The following is an 18,417-nucleotide window of genomic DNA, read 5'->3' as shown; positions in this document are numbered from 1 at the left end:
TTAGTTTTTGAGACGTGTGGCAGTGTTACATACAGCAGATCATAATATATACAGAGCGTTTGGGTCAATGGAAGTGCCTGCTTTCTTGAAATGTGGTAGGGGTTGCTGCTTCACTGTCTTCAGCTGCAGCTGAAATAAAGTAGTGGTGCCCTCTAAGGGCAGTGACAGAAGTCTGAAGGCTGTAATTTTGTGTGGAGGGTCAAAAAAATGGAATGACTCAAACTCTATCAAGCTGTGCATTTGTATGTGCATGGCTTTTTATTGTTCTTTTAATGTTTATACTTCTGTTTGCTTTCTCATTGCATAAATAGCAGCAGGTCAAGTCAGTGAGTGGATGGAAGAGTAAAAATGTCTGCATGGAGCTAGCTGGGGACCTCGCTGCTGAGTTTTGTTTACATATGAGGATACTCCCTCTGGCTCAGAATGGACTGTGATCCACAGAGAGTTGATACTTCCCCTCAGGATTGCCCCGTATGCCTGTGTTATGCCTTAATTTCCACTGGCCATCTCCTCCTGCCTTCCAGTTGCAGACAGGGTAACCGATTAGATGGATCTTTGGTCACAGCCATTCTCCTGCTTTCTCCCTCTTATGAGATGAGAGCAGGGAGAATTCACACAAAGATTTGTAAACTGAGGTTTCTAAACCAAGCTGCTGGAAGGGTGCACAAAATTTGCTTTCGGTGTTGGTTTTGGATGACTTTGTGCAGCTGGGATGCAGCAGGAGCCCAATTCAGAGAAGCACTTCTCAGTCTGCAGCAGCCACCCCAGCTCTCATTGCCCTTATGGAATGCAAATAATTCTGAAAGGATTTTCTCCCTGGAATCCTTGCTATATCAACATTTCAATGTGTATTTATGCTGTGTGTCTCTGTGTCCAAAGACCAGGCGTGGTTCTGCTCCTCTTCTAGTGCCAGTCCTTGTGTTTGTCTTCAGCCTCCTTGTGGACTGGTCAGACAGCTGCTCTTGACTCTCTCTTGTTCCAAGCTGTATTATGCATAAAATGCTGGAAAAGTTTGGAGACCAAAACAGAGGACAATTAGACAAGAACAGAACTTTCATAACAGTCAGTGCTAGTCACCTGGTAATCAAGAATGACAAATCAAGTAGTGCTCTGTCAGTTCAGAGCAGCAGAAAACAAGAGTTTAAATTTGGCATGTGTCCTGTTCCAATGTACAAAAGAAATTTGCATTCAAAATGAAGGGTAGAGTCAGCAGAGACTGATTTTTGGAGACTAGAGAGCAGGAAAAGCTTTGGGAGGTACTCTTTGAAGAACAACCAGAGTACTTGCTGGAGTGGGCAGATGGTATCAAATCCAGGGCAGTAAATGTTGAGTCTGCTACCTGAATGTTTGCAGTGTCATAAAAAAAAATATTATTTCTTTTGTAGGTGAGAGCTGTAGAGCTCTGAAATCCTTATACTAATGCCTAAAACATAAACATAGAGTTTTAGGCTTAGCATGCTTTCTTTATCACTACAGATTTTTTCAAAATTTTCAAAGGACTGGCAGAAGCAACTCTACGCTGATCTTAACGTATTTGTTTTTCTAATTGTTTTTTTTTTTTTTTGACTGGGTAGAAAAAAATACATGAATAGAGTAATAGTAATAATAGAATAATGAAAAATGAATGACAATATTTTGCATTGCCACACAAGGTGAAGTGGTACAGTTCAAAGACGTGCATTATCTGAGTGCAATCCCTATGGAAGTCACAAGGGTTGCTTTTAGGTTGGCTTGAAATTTTGCTAGAAGTAAGGTACTTCAGGTCCATTCTCACCAGGCAGCTGACAGCAGCATTAACAGAAACCAAAAAGCCTTCTCCAAATATCTTCAGCTGGAATGAGAATGGCTTCCCTTTCCTTCTTTCCGTGAGCCCCAGGGATCTGGAAGTCCTAGAAAAGAGCACAGAATAGCTGGAGTATTCTGCAGTCGGGTGCAGTTGTAGACATGTAAAAAAGCATCTGTTAGCTGAGAGAGGAAAAAATAAAAAAGGCTAGCACTTCTGTCCTTTTCTCCAAAGTTCATAATTAGAATTCTCTTCCGTGGTCTCATCTTATAAATATTTTAATACATGGTTATCAGTCTGGATTCTCTCTCTCTCTCTCTCTCTTTTTTTTTTTTTTTTCCTGGTCTGACTTGTCTTAGCTTACCACTTACAAAAGTGAAAAAATCCAGCTATGAAGCAGAGCCTAGAGATACTTATCTCACTGAGTATTTTTGTAATTCTGTTGGGCCTGCACTCTTGGTGTTGATTGAATAATAGCATCAGGATGGCTGGGTCTGTGCCCCAGTTTCTGCCTTTCTTCGCTCTGCACCTAATGAATAATATTAAGCTCACAAAGGAGGGCAGATCTAAGGGCCCAGAGGCAGTGAGTTCACTAGCTTAGGGGACTGTAATTGTTGCAGTTCAAAATGCTATCGTATATCTTGCTACTGCTAATTTGAAGTGGTGGATATGCTGTTGGCCAGCAGCAAACTGCTTTGGGTACTGAATAACAGCTCCTTATCTCCAGATTCACAGATGGATTTGTGGATGTCCCACTTCTGATGGTTAGCATTGAATAGCAAGTTTTGTAAATGATTCTTGGCAGGAGTATTCATTACATTTCTATTGAGATTTATCTCCACAGCTGAGTTTTCCTTTCCTTTTTTTTTTTTCCTTTCTACCATGTAATTAAATGGGTGACCATCCTATGCAGAAGGAAATGCTTCTATTGAAGATGAAAAGAACTGAGAGTGAAGCCAGCTACACACAGCATTAGGTTTTAAGCCAGCTTCACTTTTCAGTGGATATGAGAAAAAATACATAGATGTGACATATTCCTGGTCCGCACATAGTATTTTCATAAAAGACATGAGCATAAAAATGTTGCATTCTTATAGCAACCTTTTGGAATGGAGACAGATCCTTTCTCCAAAAGGAAACAAATGTTCTCAGTTCCTAACGTTAGGTAATGAAAGCATATCTGTTGCTCTGCTGACAACAGTAAATATTTCCTGTAGTGTTCTCTGTTGCCATTTTAATGGCCATACTCCCAAAGCTGACTAGACACTGCATTTTGCAACGGTTCTAAGAGACGCTCTATTGATTGGAGAACCCAGCTATATTTGACAAGTTTATCAAAATGTGTCTGTGAATCCATATTCTCTTGAACTGTTTTGAAAATGTAAATAGTTGGACATAAGCAAAATGACCTGAGTATCATTTAAGTTATGCTTCTACCCATAGCTGACATGTCCATTTTTTTGCTAAGAGGAAATTGAAAAAGAGATTTTTGAGTTGGGAAAATGTTTTCTAAATCCTGGAAGAGTCACTATGGACTTTCCTGGCTTTATTGGAGGCTGTTTTGGAACTCTGTATTTATGAGTGTGGGGTTTTTTGTTTGTTTGTATTAATTTATTATTTTTTTTCCATCCACCTTCCTCCCCCTTTCTTCTTCTTCTTCTTATTTTTTTTTTCATGTGTTTGTTCTGGTGCATAGGGGCAAATTAAGTTAAACAAGTTATTCCAAGATGTGCTGCTAAACGTTGTGGAAAACTTTCAGAATAAAAAAAAAAAAAAAAAAAACAGCATGCTGCTCTTCCAGTGACATTTGTAGCTGCATAATTTATCACTGCCTGTCTCATATCTTTCCACAATGGATGAAAAGAAACTTGAAGTTATGTTTTCTGCAAAGTGTTGGTGAACAACATTGGTAACACCTCTTATGATCTTATTTCTATAAAGGTCTTTGATAGCCCATGAAATATTTATTCAAAGGTTAGGGACACTGCCTATAGAAATCAACTTCTGTAAGTAAAAGTGGACCATTAGCTTTTTAATTTCTTTTATTTCTTTATGTATATTTATTATCAATTATGTACACACTACTTCATAGTTAAAATATTTAGTCTGTGCTCATCAGAAAACTGTACTCAGCTGTGAGTCATATGTAATTTGCCAATAGGTGGCATGAGTGCATTGCTAAGTTTTGCAGGTGTAAACTGCAAATAACTGCTTATATTTAACTTTCTGAAGATGCTTCAGAAAGCACTGTCTGTCATGTTGGCAATCACCAGTTCCTGTATACTAACATCTGGCTGAAATCTGCAGCATGAGTACTGCATGTTGTTGATGATGATGAAGTATTTTTCTTATGGAAATAATACAGAACAAATAAATGTAAGTTAATGCATAATAGTTAAACGAAAAAGGAATGACCTGAAATCATTCGAGACTTTGAGTCCTCATAACCACACTGCCACAGGACATTAAAAAAAAAAAAGAAAAAAAAGGCAGTAACATTTTCTTATCAATTAAAAAAACATTAATTTGTACTTTTGGAGGTGGGGGGTGGGGAACACCGGGGGGAGCTCAAACCATTTTAATAGAGAAAGGTTTAAAGCCTACTCAATGCAATTGGAACAAAAAATCAAGTCCATTTTTAATTAAGGAGCAGTTTGAGAATTAATCTCTCCTGAGCATAGCATAGGTAAGAGAAATTTATTTAGGGAAGTTTAGAGTTTGGTTGGTTTTCTTTAGGTTCAGAGCAGGGAAGTGGAGGTGGTGTGGTAATTTATACGGAGCTGTAAATGTTGCAGTCCTACCTCTGTTAGCTTCAGACTTGAATCCAGCCTGAGGGCCTCTCCCAGCCTCATCTGCTGGCTCTGACCAAACCCTACCCTCAAGGTCGAAGCTGTTCGCTGTCCCCTTCTGCCCTAAGCATCACCACAACGCTGACCTGAAGCCACTTATTTCATACTGGCTCACACAGTGCTAGGTTTAGAATGTAGAGTTGAGAAAACATTTACAACATAAGCAGAATGAAATATTGCCTTTTCTTTTACCCTTTTTTTTTTTACCTTTTTTTTTTTTTTTTTTTTTTTTTTTCCCAAAAAAACTTTCTCAAGCATTTACTGGTTGTGATTTATCCATACTGGTTAACTTTCTAAATATGAATTATGTGTTGAAGAGCAGCTATGAGCCTGCACAAATTCTCATTTGAAATTCTTCACCCTCTATTGTGCATGTGGTCAATTAGGTGATTATAACTATCCGTCTGCCTTTGCAGCCTATGAATCGATTTGTGGTGTAAGAACATGGACAAAGTGTTTGGGAAGTGCCCATATAATGATTTTGATCCTTGCCCACTGCTCCATTTCTTCACCAACACGGTAATTATCCTGCATTTGTTGATTCAAAACGTGTGATTAGGAAAGGGACATTCTGTGAGTTAAAACAGGTGTGGGTCATAGCCCATTTTTGTCATACGTGCAAACTGGCAACCTTCAGAATGGCAGCATCCACTCTTCTAAATGTATATATTTACTTTTCCCATCTTGAAACATTAAAATAGTATTCAACTTTTCATAACAATTTCATACAATACACCTTAGAACTGTTCAAGTTTTTACTTTAATAGCTTTTTTTTTGGTCAGTTTTTGTTTTTGTTTTTTAGGCAACGGTGTCAAGATTTATGCTGCTTTGCATGAAAATTTTCCTGTTCGTTCTCTTTACTCAGAGTTGATTCTGCAGTAGAACAGTCCCATCCAAACCAAGCTGTAGATCTATGTCAGTTATGTAACACCATGAAGCTGGATCTTTTTATAATTAATTGCATTTCCCCATGTCTTTAGGGATGGGCAGAGGAAAGGTGTTGCTTATATGTTTCCATTCCCTCCCTCTCCTTGTTTCCTTCAGCTTACTCAGATCCCAGACTCTAAAGATACCCAAACAATTGGTGTCCATCAGTCTGAAAAAATGAGTTAGGCATATAATATAATAGCTTAACATTTGTCACTGCTCTCTATTGAGTTTAAGTGAGTATGATAGGCAGTGTATAAAACACAGTGTCTGAAAATATTCTTTCAACAAAGGCTGAATGCACGAGAGACAAAAGACCAAATAAGTTAGCAGTAACACCCAATGTGTTTTTGACAGCTGTGTGAGTTAGAGTTGGGAGATGTATTTCAAATACCCTAATTCCTAGTCTTTGCTTTTGTGAGAGCAATTTTTTTTTGCCCCATTAATCACAGGACAAAGAGCTACCACTTATATTTTCAGCTCTATCTTACTAGGTCTTCTTTGAAATGAGAATGAAATACTGCTTTAAACAGAGATGGTAACAGGTGGTCTGCAGGTACTTTTTGTCCAGATGTTAGCAGTAGAGTAAATGGAACAGAAAACGGTGCCCATAAGGAGTTTAGAAACATCTCCTCAGTACATACAAGATTTCAGTCTCCACATGGTAGAAATAATAGCTCTAAAATAAATATGAATTACCATCATTTGTCTCAGTGGGATGTTGATTTTTGAAGTCGAAGTGCTAAGTTTATCTAAGTTTAAAATGAGAATTTTTTAAGATAGTTTTGAATAGGAAATATCCATGTAGTTCTTAGCAAAAAAAAATAAAATCATTAAAATTATAATAAAAATAAATTTGCTGGAGATCATTATTCTGAGCGTATTATCTGTATTTAGTGTGAAAGACTCACAGCCTTTGCTCTTCTATCCCTAAAAGCTTAGCAGCAAGGGGCAAGGCAGAATTAGATAATTCTTCAAAGCAGTGTTTTCCCTAATGTACCATGCAAAATGAACATTAACGAGACACAGGTTGGTTCAATTAAAATTTTAACATATTGAGGATATAATTTTTTAATTGTTCAGTTTTATCCTTGGAAACTATTTTCTGCTTTTTTTTATTCTTTTTTTTTTTTTTTTTTTTCCATAAGTTGATTTTTGATAAGTTGATATATGGTTTACACAGTTACACAGCTAGGAGGCTTGAATTAAGAGAGCTCTATAATCCATAGAATCTGATTTATTTATTTATTTATTTTGTTTTGTTTCCCTCAACAAAGAATATTATGTGTCTTGAGCTTAAAAAGTGGTAGCTAAAATGTGTGCTGACATCTCTATAATACTAGCATCTGTTTATGTGGAGCCAAAATGTAATATATTCATTATATGGAAGACTACTTGAATCAGTGGCCTAACTGTGTTCAGCTTCCTCATTTAACCAAAATTCGTTGTTGTGATTTAACCTGGCAGGCATCTAAGAACCATACTACCAGCAGATCATGCTCTCCCTGAGCAACAGCAGCACCCCCTCCATCCCCTCTCCAGCCAACTTCCTGGGTCTATGCAAGGGACCACCTGCCTTCAGAAAAGGATTCAGGCCTTGGTGCTATGCTGAAGATTACATGTGGCCTTCTGTGACATGTGGAAAGAAACTGGGGACCTTCTGTTTCCCATCTAGTAAGCACTACGTCTGTAGATCTAGGCATAATGGCAAGCTGGTGTCTTTGAATGATGTCAGTAACCATTTAACCATAGTTTTATTTAATTTTTCCGAACTTTCCATCATCTGTGCTATTCTTCTTAATGTCAATTTAACGTCACCTCACAACATAGAGGACAGAAGTAAAATATTCCTTCTCCTAAAGGTACTGAAACTTTGTGCTGAAACAATTTACTGGTACTCTTGCAATTACTTTCCTTCTGTTGTATGTGAGCTTGAGTGAAAAATTGCATCAGGTCCATACCTGCTGCTAGCTGGTGTAGAGTCAGTGACTTCAGCAGCTGAGTTAGGTCTGTTCATACCACTGGAATCACTGGCCCATGGACTGAGCCCATTTATTTAGTGGAAAAATACTGGCGTGAGCCCCATACTGCAGGTTTGGCTTGCAGACAGTTGAGACAATACTAAGACATTTTTAGAAAAATCAATGCCAGGGAGACAAAACTTGACACCCACCATCTTCTACACCAGTCGTGTTCCTCAAAAGGGCCCATATGAGTTGGCGCAGCACCTGCCACTGCTCTGAGCTGCTCAGCATCCCCTGGGAGCTGGTGGGGATGTGCCCGGATGGGAAACAGCTCCCTGCAAGAAAACAGTGGCGTAACATGACCCGGTGCTTGAAAAACAAAGTGAAGTAGGGGTTTTATTTGTCTCTGCTAAGCCTCCTGCTGCAAATTTATAGGCTTTTTAACTTGCTGTGCTACCTGTCAGTCTCTGAACAGATGCACAGCCTTCAGGCTCTTGGCACTTGCCAGCAACTGGCATCCTGCTGGGAACCGTGGGAGGACTTTCAGTATGAAGCAGGGCAACCTAATAATAGCACAGGAATGCATTGAAACCAGTGCTTGCACAAAGGAAGAGAGAAGGGTAACCTGTAGTTTGGCTCTTTTTTTCAGCCAACAGAAGGATGTATAACGAAAAACCATAGGCCATTGACTTGAGCACTTGCTTAGCAGCAGGATGGTGAATACCTTGGCCAGAGTAACCAGATGTTTGAATTTCCCCAAAGCTGAAAGAAGCCATAGAAATGTAAAAATAAACTTTTCCAAGTAGATGTGCTTCATAGGCTGTTCAAAATTTACTAGATTTAATTTGCTATATGAGTAAAAACAGAGGGTTATTAAAATATAACTATACAAGACATGCATTTTTATTTTCTTGATATTATAACCGTAAATCTCATAGTTCTTTACCTTAGAGATTCTGAGGGGTTTAGTTCAGTTGCTCTCTCATAAGCCACGTGCAATTTGAGTGAGCGAATGATGTGGGGCTGATGGTACATTTTTTTTCTGATACTTCAGCAGGAGGCCTACCTCTGGTACCACGGGATATGGCAATAAAGATTCACATATTGGCAACCATAAACTGAGTCCTGGTATTCCAAAATGAAAGGCTGGGTATAGTGTAGGAGACGAAATAATTGTTGTTGTTGTTACTGTTCTCACTGTGGCTAGGGGATACAGCTGCTCTAGACTTTCATTTTTGCTATAATTAACTTTTTAGGTTAGATGACTTCAGAGTTGACAACATATGAGAAAAGAGAAATTATTGTTAACACAAGTGTAAGAACTCTTCAGTTGTGGCATTTCAAGGAATAATGGGAATTCTTGATCACCATCTCACCATCTGTCAAGGCAGAATTTCCCTCATCTGGTTATGATAATTTGGGCAACAGTAAAGTCTTCTTTATGTTTATTTCTGTTTCTGGAAAGAAACCCCAAAATATTCAGTTGTAAAGATTATTATTAAGACTTTCAAAGTCATTCCAGCTCTGTCCTACCTCCTAGCACCCTATGCATTGGGAAAGAGCTAAAATAAGTTTATTTTTTCAGAACTGGGGAAAAAAAAAGTCCTGTCTGCTGTGAGAAAGAACATAAATAAGAATGAAAAATGTAGGTTTAGGAAAAGTAACATTGATATAACCCCCAAAATTCCTCTTATGCTTACTGGTTTGCAAGAGGGCCACTTTTGAATGGAGATAGATAGTTTAGGAAAAGAGCACTTATCAAAGCTAAATTTCAAGCCTTTGGAAACTTTGGTCAGGAATTGATTAAGATGTATGGAAAAAATGTTGCTAGCTAAAAGATGTCTATAGTTTTTAGAGTAAAAAACCACGTGCTGACACTGTTGTCACTTAAGTACCAGCACGTGCATGTTTCCATCTTCCCCAGTGGGAGCAAGGTCTTCTGAGAGCCTCAGAAGCTTGGTGTTGCTCTTACAAAGCCTGGTACTTAAAATTCCAGTGATAATATTGTTACTAACGCTACTTCCTGCAGCCTTCTCAGAAAAGAAAATTTTGTTTGCTTAAAAGTATCTATAGAATATAGCGAGGAGGTGGGGCGTGCGGGTAGTCTCTTCAGTATTTTCAAGGCCAATTGATTTTTTAATTAACAGAAGTATGCTTGAAAATATAAAACATTCATTTCTGGAAATTGGTCTGCTTCCAGTTATTGCTGGAATTGTTTGGCAAGTCATATTTTTTAAAGTAGAAAATGATATTCTCATGCAGAAAGATAAATTGTTTAACTTCCATAAAAGTATTTTAACTAATTCTTTTTACCTCAGATTTTGTTGTATTTTGTTGTGTTTAGATGTGCAGCATATCTGCTGTTGTGATTAAAGAAGTATAATTAATTTGAAATGCAGTTGCATTATGGTTTTCAATGCTTGCTTCAAATTAACTTATAATTTCCATTAATTTCTTAGGCATTTCTTCTAGATAGCTATTAGTTTTACTCCTGTAATATAATCAAGCACATTCTCAGCAACAGGAATGTGTAAGTGCATACACATTGTTTGAAGTTAAAAAAAAAAATAAAAAAAGTTTTAGTTTACTTGTAAACTAAAAGAATTATGAAAATGTTTTGGTAATTTGAAAATGTTCCTGTAGTTTTTCTGGACCTTGCTTTATTTTTACTAGTGTAGAAAAAAATAGTTTAACGTGTGCTACCAAAATTAATGTCAAAACTAATTGACCTTCATAAGCAGATAATTTTATGCTTCTTTGAACATGGTCTGTAGGTTCACCCCATTGATATTACATTCATTACACTTTTTCAGAAATTACTTTTTCTATAAAAACACTTAGAGTGACTTATCAGAATAAAGAGGACAAAAATAGTAGACATAAAAGTTCTAACTTATTTTGTTTGGTTGCAGAGTAGTTATTGAGGTGTGTGAAACAGCTCATATTGCATAGAAGAGATTGGAAGGCTTCTATTTGAAAAGGGTTTTATAAAAAATCAAGTTGCATATAATATGAAGAGTGCATTAATATTGGCTAAGTATCATTAAATTGTGTTAATGCAATTTCATTAATCAATACGTGTTAATGTATCAATATTTACTTATAAATGCATTGGTTATTTATCAGTATATCTTTCTCATCCACACTACTTTCCCATCCACTTTAATTTATAGATTCCTGTGAAAATATTTCAGTGGCTGTGTGCTGTTGCTGTTGACTTGTTTTCGGCATGATCCCACAATGGCACTGTAATGAGGCACAAAGCTGTGACTTGCCTTGTCAGAGCCAGGTGATGAAGAAATCTGAGATGTGCCCTACCCTGATCAACACAGTGGTTTCTATGGTACTTGAGTTAGAAATCTGAAAAACAAGGACAGTGATGACACACAAATTAAAAAATAACAACAACAAAAAACAACCAGTATTTTCCATTCGTAAATTGTCAGTAACTGACTGCTACATTCAATAGATAAATTATTCACAATGAAAACAGCAGGTTCTAATCATCTCCAAATTAATGCCTTCCTGGCTTTCTGTGTACTGGCTAACACAAAATAATTGCCTTGGCATATGCCATACTCTTCTATGAATTTTACAAGTACTAGGCTAGTCTGTAATAGTTGTTATCCACAGGATAATACAAAACACCTACCTTCTTCGTAACCAGTGCTTTAAACTGTATGCCACCATAAATTACTTGCACACCAGATAGCTCTCTGTCTCCTTGCATTATTATGAGGGTAACGTATCCTAGGCATGCCTCTCCAATTGCACTGCATCATCCTAAGCAAACTGTTAGCATGGCATTCACAGCTGCTCTCGCTATGTTGCTATAAATGATAGATGAGTACTACATTCTCTGGGTTTGAGTGCAATGCCAGTTCAGTACTTCTGGACTTGTTTACATGTCACTTTGAAAGCTATGGAGATATTGCAGAAGGGGTGGATTGGTTCAAATACAAAGAAATTAAAAAAAAAAAAAAAAGTATTCCCACCAGGAGATTTTGTTCACACTTGATTTGAATCTTTCAATACAGATACCCTCGTATTTTTTTGTTTGTTTGTTTTCTTGTATTCTGTAAACATAAAAACAAAATTCCTTTATTATTGTAGACTAACAGGAATGGCAAAAGTAAAAGTTTGAAAGAAAGTAGTTGAATTTCGTTGGTACTCTGACAAATTCTGTGCCAGAGACCAGCAGAGAGCAGATTCCTGGGTATTTAAAACTTCAGCAAGACAAAAAGAGGTCACACAATCTAACTGTGCACACCTTCTCTGCAGGGCTATATTCAGTTTTCGTAATACTGACATATTGTGAAAAACTAATGGGAAAGCATCGTAGTGAATCATCTCAAATTAGAACAACTTTTGTCTGAACATCCTCAAATTTTCTTAAGGAACTCAAATTTGATTCAAAATCTTCAAGTGATTTTTTGTTGTCAGGGAGTATAAGCACACACTGGACCTACAAGACTACCTTTTGCAAAATTAGACATTGAGGTCTGAATTCTCCATTTTAAGCCTGTCTCCTTTTGGGAATGGGAATTAGTTGCTACTAACATAAACTAACAGATTGCAATGCTATGGTGGCAGTTTCAAGTATAATTTTTCTTTTTGAATAGGAATGTTCGAGCAATTGTACAAGCAATTTGTTATCACTCAGATAAAGAAACTATTTTACAGTGAAAATCCCTGTTGTTTTGATCAAGACAAAATATTAACATTTAAAAATATATAAAATAAATTTCATAAGATAAGAATATAATAAATTTATTATTTTAGCCATTTATTTGATATATTTTTGGTGAGTTTTTCCTTTTGGCTTTCATGAGAGATTGGCCTAAAGCCCTCCAAATTCTGGTAGGTTCTTATCAGTGAGGAAAGCATATATATTACATGTGGATATATTCCTATGCAATAGCATGGGTGCTGGGTCCTCAGCACCTCTTTCATTCATCTGTTGTCCAAACCACTTTTAAGTGCAGACATAACTTGTGGGTGTTTACTGTGCTGAGGGAGAGAATGAACATTTTTCCCGTTCCCAAACTAAACTGAAACCTTAGCATTTTGTATTAAAAAAAATAAATTGAGTGACATATATTTTATAAAGAATGAGGTGCCAAAGCTAGTATCAAAAAAATGAGGCATGGAGATCTAGTGATTTGCTTCATTGCTCTGTCACTGTATATCATTCTGAATTTCTTCATTGCTTTTTGAAATCTATTTTGCCTTGAAATAATATGGGTTTTATGTATAACATTGTATTTCTGGTGTTGATGTTCATGGGTTCCCAGGCATCAGGAATGCAATGTTCTCCTGAAGTCTGAAATGTATTTTGGGCATATATAGGTAAGGGAAGATTTGGTACAGCATTAAAATTTAAGGGTAGTATGGTCAGAGTTATTAAAATCTTCAAAGTACATGGAAAAGATCCTTATCCTCTTATTAACGTCTTGTAAACAGAGAATAAATCATGGAAAGTGTGCTGTTCTGAGTCTAGTTAGGAGTCTGGTTTAAAAAAAAAAAAAAAAGAAAAAAAGCTAATGTTTTAACTATGAAATTGTGAGACATTGAACCATATCAGTACTTTTTTTTTTCTTTATGAAATTGGGTAATGGAGTTTAAGTACAGCATTTTTAATATAATGTATTGCTTTGATTTCATAATTGTTACAATATCTTTTTTCCATTCCTAATTATAATCACTAAATTTAGTTACTCAATCCTCATTTTACTAATTATTTGTGTAGAATCTAAGCATATTTTTTAATGTTACTGTGATCTTTTTGATAATGTGTGGTATTAAAACATTTCCCCAGCCATATCAGGTGTTGTCACGAAACACTAGAGTTTGAAATGAGTCTGTGATGGGAGAACAAAACATTAATGAAACTGTTCTGTTGCCTTGATGTTATTCCTTAGCATTTTTGTTGCAAAGCCAGAATTAAAACTCCAAGCTTTTACATGCTCTGCTAGGAAAATTTCCTTTTATCTGAGCTTTGTGATATCCTCTTAGCCTGTATTTTTAATAATTCTTTCCATGTTATCAAGTACCAAACTTCTGTTGATGTGGAAGCTATGCAAAGTGAACAGCAGAGAGTAGAACACTATTAATCTGTGGTTGTCTTTTATATTTAATACTTCTCCCCAGATCAGTAGACTGAGGTCTGCTAACTATTACCCTGCATAAAAATCATTGCACAAATCTGAGCATAATGAGACCTGGATTTTGGTTTCATGCTACTAGTAATCAGAGCTAAAGTACAAATTAATTCATTATTTTATTTTATTTTATTTTTTTCCTTTTCTGAGGTAGCTCCCGGTCCATAGCAGGATAAGTACGAAGATTTATAAGTTTTAACAGATCTGCTGGTATGATAGTTCATTGCATACTAAATGAAGCCCATCAAAATTTATTGAGTGATTCCTACATCAATTCTGTATTTTACAGGTGAACCAGAACCTTACAAAGATATCTAATAATAATTTAAAGATTTCTAAGTGAGACAGTCAGTCTACAGCGTCCTTCACTATTAGTTACCATTACTATCAAAATTTTATACTTTAGCTCACATTTATCTTGATACAGGTTTTTGTCTGAGTTTTTCCATTACTTTTTGGTTAGCTTTATCCAGTCCAAATTCAGAAATCTTAGCATTCATGGAATATGAACTTGTGTGGTTTGTTAGACATAAAATATGGTGCAGATAATTTCTCTTTTTATTGTAGCCAAATTTTTACACCTCCAGAGTAGATGCTGGCAGGGAAGAGATTCTAAGAGCTACTACACTAAGGGCATATTTGGAGTTTGGTCTGAGTTGATTGCTAGTCACATGAAAAAAATATTAATCATCATTATAATCACCACAGGTCTTCAGATTCTGAAGCAAACAGAATGTTATCTGACTGACACAAAGCAGAGCTACGTTTTGACAGAAGTCACCTGCATCTTGTTAATATATTCATGTACACACGTTCAGGCCAGTTCTGTCTCAAATGAATTAAATTCCTGGAGTCCCACTGATGACATGAAGAAGGAAAATGACCTGAAATCACATGTTGAACAGGTAGGAGAATTCATGAGCTGTTTGTAACATAATATGAACTAAGTCATTGGCAGATTCTGGATCTTCAATAAGAAAGGCAAATTTATTCTGGAGATATGTCACTTCCTCTTTATTTTAATATTATTTTTTAAATCTTACTGTGCTGTTGCATGAATTTAATCTGTTTCATCACATGCTGAATTTGGTTTACAATTCTGTGGAAGAAAAGGTAGCCCTTATGGGATAGTTCACATATGCAAATTTCCTTGGAAACTGCCTCTTGTTTGGAACTTAAGATTATTTATTTTCTCTAAATTTAAGTAGCAATTTAAGAAGTGATACTAGAAGGAAGCTGTTTTGCTTCATCCAAGGTGACGGTAAAAAGGAGCTCTCCCTCTCTCCACTGGTGGAAGGTGTGAGGAGTGGCAGGAGACAAAGCCAGAGATTCCTGTACCTAGATCAAGAGATCCAGTAGATATTAGAGCAACCAAGGGGACTAGACTGGTCAGTGCCTCAGTGCATTCATGCTTCTTAGTGGCAGTTTTAACTTGCTTTGAAGTACATTATTGTAAGTGTCCAAACTTACAACACAGTCTTCTAAACAACAGTCTTCTAAAGTCAGTTATTTTCAATCAACAAAGCTTGCCTCTTTAAAAACAATTGTGGAAATCACTGTTGAGAGGAAGCCAATCAAATCCTCTGCCATGACTGATTGATTTTTCTGATGCCTGGAACCAACCAGAGCTTTCAGGTCTCTTATCAGTGAATAATTCATGTCCTGTGAGTGAAGAACCCAACAAGAGTAAACCAAAATGTGCAAATATCCATCTTTAGACTTTCACAGCTCATCTTTGGATAAGACTGTTATAAAGTCATTTGGAAAAAGAAGCTCATACATAAAAATGAATGTTGCCATGCAACAAGTGCTAAAGAAAGAACCACAAGATTTGAGCCTTAATTAATTTTCCATAGCAGCTGGGAATGTTCAGGAATAAGGAAATTCAGGAGCACCAGTGTTGATTAAACTTCATTTCCTACAAATCTGTGGCTTCTAGTTGAATGACTTTAATTCTGAGGGGATATATCTCCAACAGACACTTTTTCGTGATTGCCACATTTGTTAGTGTATACTCTCCAATGAAACTTCCTTAACATCTAATAAGATCTAATAAGAGTGTAGGTTGCAGTCTCTCTCTATTTAAACAGGTACTATCTATTGCACAAGTACTTATTTTTTTCTAAATTTGTAGGAGTATAGTCATCTCTAAGGTCTTCAGCACCTCTGTTTAATTTGTGTCAGTATCTTGTAATAAGACCTGCAGAAGCAGATGGCCTGAGATCCTGTGAAGTTATTGGGCTCCTCCATGTGGATGAAACTTAAACCAGCATTAGGACTGGTGTCTGTAAGAGGGCATAGTTGGATGCAGATTTCTAAATGCTGATGTCATATTGAAAACAAAACAAAACAAAACAACCACAAAACACCAACCCTATGGTATTTACTATTTAGCTGACAGAATCCTCTGCTTCTGGGATTCATGAGAAATAATCTGCCAGACTGTGATTCATTAGTCAGAAGCTGATATTGTAGAAAAGGAAGAAATTTTGAAAGACACAAATTAAACTTGTCATTTCATCTTTTTGTGATTCAGTTCCAAATAGAGAAAACTGGATGTATCCATCTGGGAGAAAGGAGAGCAAAACAAAGTCTGTTGGTAGAAGTCTCAAATATTATGGTGTGTTAATGATCATAAAAGCATGTAAGTATAAACATGAATACCTTACATTCAACTATACAATCTAAGCCTCTTAAAATCCTACAGCTGGAGCATGCATGACCAGAATGGTTTTACTGTTTCCTCCATGAAATTGGTGCACTGTATGCACAGTGATTTTGGATATTGGTGACATTCAGTAGGAAACATTGCAATTAGATCACACCTGCCTATGGCATGTTATTTTTCTCAGTGAAGGAATTAATTTTTGCCCCACAGAAAACAAATAATTAAGAAGAGCTGATTCCTCTCTGAGCTACTGAAACAATTGTTAATTTTTGAGTGCTTTTCAAATGATCCATGGAATCCATGAACATAAAGGTTAGCAAAGTTATGCTCTATGACTGTGATGCAAAGGGCAGGTTTCTAGTCTAGCAGGTGCTGAAGCAAGTGGAAACATCCCATTTCAGCAGCTGACACAATTATGGATTAGGTAGGATTAGAGAACGTTCTGTTCATTTCTCTTATTTCTCTTTCCTGTCCCACTGCAATTGCTTTTGTCAATTGTTATAAAAACTCATGGGGTTTGAGTGCCTGGTGGAAGTATCTCAGTTTGAATTCAGATGGCAGTGGATAGAGTCTGACTGAGTCACTGTCACTTTTGACCTTCACTACAATGTTAAACCCTGGAAGTAGAGTCTGTATCTTTAAAGGGATTTTTGTTTGCTGTCACCAAACATGATGCTTGCTTGCTGCAAAAGGATAGAAATGGAGCTTCCTTATCTTACGCAACAGGAAACAATATTAGCCCTGATAACACACCCACTTACACTGCTATCTTTTTCAGTATCAAATTTTGTCCATCGTATTTACAGTAACAAAATATATTACAAGCTGCTATGTTGACTGTGACTTGAGAGGAAGTTTGAACAAGAATTGCCGGGGGTAATATTCACTTGGATATGATTCAAAGCACACAGTTCAGAGATTAATAGATAACATAAAATAAAATTACAGATCAATGTGGCAAAGGATCATTCTAATGTACTTGTAATCATTTTCTCATCCATTGGTTGTGCTATCTCCCTTCTATATTGGCAGGGCCGCTTATCTTGTGGTACTGTGGCAACTCTGAACGTTTTATCACTTACTTTAAAAGTGGAATCAATTACAACTCTAGATTAAAATAGTGAATGTACTTCAGGGAGTAAAAAAGATATCTTGTTATGTGTTTTCTGAAATTGCTCATAAGGCCTAGCTGATAAGTCATAACTCAAAACTTAAGGAAATTAATAGGATGATTTTGGAGTAGATCTCATCTTGGGATGGGTGGAGGATGCAGATTCCTTCTTCACTGAGAACCTGTGGCAGCCAAAACTAGTAAGAAAAGGAGGGACTTTTAATACATGTACCATGTATATCTTTGTGGGAGAGATGGAAATACCTGTGTAATATGAAGACAAGGAATCACAATGATGGAGAGTGCAATTTTTCATCCTCTCCTGGCCTAGATTTGTTCTTGCTGCTTTTTTTTGCAAGCCCCCTCTATGCTGACTTGCTAATTTAACAACAGGAGCTGAAACTATGTTGCCTATGTTTCCTACATTATCTCATTTGAGTTTATCATAAAGGAAAGGTTCTTCTCTTCAGGATGAAGTTTTGGAAAATATGAACACAAACTACTTGTCGTTTCCAGAATGGGAGTAAGAACAGAATCGTTACACTAAAAAGAAAACTTAAATCCAATGATTTTTTTGTTGCAGTTCAAAATTTTGGTAAAGGTCTTTGAACCTTGGCACAGGGGTGGAAATTTGACAAAACTTATATTTGTGATTATTAAATTTCAATCAGCTCAAGTCCCTGAAAAATCCATCTAAGGTGAAAACGTCCCAGTGTGATATAGAAGAGGCTCAGCAGAATTTTGCTGTAATTGTGACACCTACCTGCAGGAAGGCCATTTGCTTGTCAGGCTCTGAGGAAGAGCAGCAAAGCCATTTCTTGCATTGAAATTGCTGTCTCTCTTCCTTCTGTTGGTCCCTGGCATCAGGGTAGGGAGTTGTCACACTCAAATACAGAGGAAGGAATGAAGACTGGCATAGAAGAAGGCACGAACTGAGAATTGGCATTGGATAA

The 18,417-nt window shown here is 36.6% G+C and overlaps 1 long non-coding RNA gene across 1 annotated transcript; it reads left to right on the top strand.

Annotated features, from left to right (window-relative positions):
• The first annotated feature begins 5,046 nt into the window (after positions 1–5,046).
• LOC119717738 (uncharacterized) lies at positions 5,047–16,331 on the top strand. The gene is made up of 4 exons (XR_005267885.2): positions 5,047–5,151; positions 7,028–7,234; positions 14,394–14,590; positions 16,222–16,331. It is a non-coding gene; the product is annotated as an uncharacterized lncRNA (long non-coding RNA).
• Positions 16,332–18,417: the final 2,086 nt, after the last annotated feature.

The sequence above is a fragment of the Anas platyrhynchos genome, chromosome 9, assembly GCF_047663525.1.
Source record: "Anas platyrhynchos isolate ZD024472 breed Pekin duck chromosome 9, IASCAAS_PekinDuck_T2T, whole genome shotgun sequence".
NCBI classification, from domain to species: Eukaryota; Metazoa; Chordata; class Aves; order Anseriformes; family Anatidae; genus Anas; species Anas platyrhynchos.
Note: the sequence above shows the minus strand (reverse complement) of the source record. Positions and strands in the feature narration are given on the sequence as shown.